Source organism: Marmota marmota, unplaced genomic scaffold, assembly GCF_001458135.2.
Source record: "Marmota marmota marmota unplaced genomic scaffold, marMar, whole genome shotgun sequence".
NCBI classification, from domain to species: domain Eukaryota; kingdom Metazoa; phylum Chordata; class Mammalia; order Rodentia; family Sciuridae; genus Marmota; species Marmota marmota.
This window is the reverse complement of record NW_026000026.1, coordinates 25,821,671-25,824,150: the sequence shown is the minus strand read 5'-3', so window position 1 is coordinate 25,824,150 and position 2,480 is coordinate 25,821,671.

Here is a 2,480-nt window from a genome sequence, read left to right as displayed (position 1 = left end):
TGCTTGGACCAGGGTTTCTCCAATGGCAGGTCTCTTCGGGCCGCAGGTTTCTCCGGTTTTTCCTCCACCTTCTTTCACCACATTCCCTTAGGTAGAGCAGCAGTAGCATAATCAGAGGCCTCAGAAATTTCCTATTTATGTCAATTTGTTTCGACAATCAAAAGAGCCGGGCATGGTGGCGCACGCCTGCAATCTCGAAAAGCTGAGACAGGAGACTCACGAGTTTGAAGCCAGAATTGGCAATTTAGCAAGGCCCTAAGCACTTTATAGAGACTCTGTCCCAGAATTAAAACATTTAAAAAGGGCTGAAGATGTATCTCAGCAATAAAGCACCCCTGAGTTCAACCCCCAGAACCAAAAAAGACAAAGAAAAAATAATTAAGATGATATGTTTATTCATTCATTCAGCAAGTGCCCACTAAGAGCCAAGCATGATTTCAGGTGCTGGAAGTTTATCAATGGATGCTAGAGACCTGGCGTCTGTCTGCCTCCATGGAGCATAAAATCTAGCAGAGAAGACAGATATTAAATAATTACCAAATAAAAGTAAGGATGTTGTGCTAGTCAGCTTTGTAGCACTATAACGAAATCCCTCAGGAAATCAACTTAGAAGAGCAAGTTTACTTTGACTCAGTTTCAGTGTTTCCAACCACATCAGCTCTAATGCTTTTAGGGATGAGAAGAAGCAGAACATCTTGGAAGACAGAGGTGTAGCAGAGGAAAGCTGCTCACCTCATGGCAGCCAGGAAGAATGGGGGAGAGGAGGACGAGATGTAGTTTACCCCCAAGGAACAAGTCCTTTCAATAAGGTCCCACCTCCTACAGTCTTCACCACCTCCAATAGGCCATCCAGCTCCAAATTCACCCGTGGATTGAGCCATTGTTGGGATCAGAGTGCTAGGATCCACTCACTTCCCAAAGCCCTATATTGGAAACTGGCTGTACTGGGGACCAAGCCTTCAATACATGAGACTTTGGGGGACATTCCAGATCCAAAAATATATAATTTCCCTGCATGACATGCTAGACTATCTTCACATTACTCTTAGAATAAAATCCATGCCAGTCAACCAGGCCCAGTGCACCATGATTCACACTGGCCAATCTGACCTTGTTGTCACCATCGGCTCTTTCCCCTTTCCTCCAAACATCCTTTGGTTCCTCTAACTCATAGCACCCTTCCTCACCTGAGGACCCTCATACGCATCTTTACATTGGCCGGCTCCACCCTTCCCCTTTAGGTGTCAGATCTCCTTTGAGTACCAACCTAAGATGGTGTCCTTATGTTACTCACTGCACAGGTCCATGTTTATCTCATGAATAGCCCTACAGTTCCTAGAGTTCGGCAAAGCACTACTGTGTGCTAGATACGCGATACTGATTTGTTAAATAAAAGGATCAGCAAATTGCTTGTAAATGCACAGAACGGTTCTAGAATGATACACAAGAGACTACTAAGGCCCATTGCCTTCAGGAAGGTAAGGCAGGAACCTAAAAAAGGGAAGGAGTCTTTCTTATCTTTGTGTACTTTTGAATTTTCACTTTGAGCATATATTTTCTATTTTAAGAACCACTATTAAAAATAACTTAAATAAGTAATTTCTTCTAATTGTGATAAGAGCCATGATGCTTTAAACTATATAAGCTTATAAACTGTAGGGGATTATTATTTCCTAGCACATGGTAGGTACTTAATACATTGGAAAGCCCTACCCACTCTCATTTTTACTTTATTTTTCTCCAGATTATTTATCTGCATTTACATGCTACCATACATAATTATACATGGCATCTTTGTTTATTTATTTACTTGGTACCAGGTACTGAACCCAGAGGGTCTTAACCACCAAGCTCCATCCGCAGCCTTTTTATATTTTATTTAGAGACAGCGTGCCGCTAGGTTACTGAGGCTGTCTTTGAACTCGCGAATCCTCCTACCTCAGCCTCCCAAGCCGCTGGGATTACAGGCGTGGGCCTCACCCAGCTCCATCTTCAAAGGTTATATTTCAGACTTTCTATTTTATTTATTTCACTTCTTCTCTTCCTAACACTAACACACACACACACACACACACACCACACTTCACTAAAATGCAAGATTCATGATAATAGGGACGAGCTTTTGCCTGTATTGTTCCCATCAGTGTCTCCAGATCCTAGGAGAGTGTCTGGCATTTTTGTGGGACCCAGTAAATATTTAAGAAATGAATAAACAACGGAATATTGGATGAATGCACACATAAATAAACAAGTTTTTTAGTTGGAGACGAAGGTTTGTGGAGAACAGAACAGTGTGGGATTGAAGAAATCCACTGGAACTAGGAAATGAGTGCTCAGGTCTCTCTCAGGATGGACGAGGACTGCGGTGGTCCAGCGTTCCCTTCCCCGCCGCCATCAGGTTGCTCAGCAACCGGCCTCTGAGCCGGCCGCCGCCGCTAGAGGGCGAGCGGGCGGGGAGACGAGGGCGTGCGCGCGTGGGC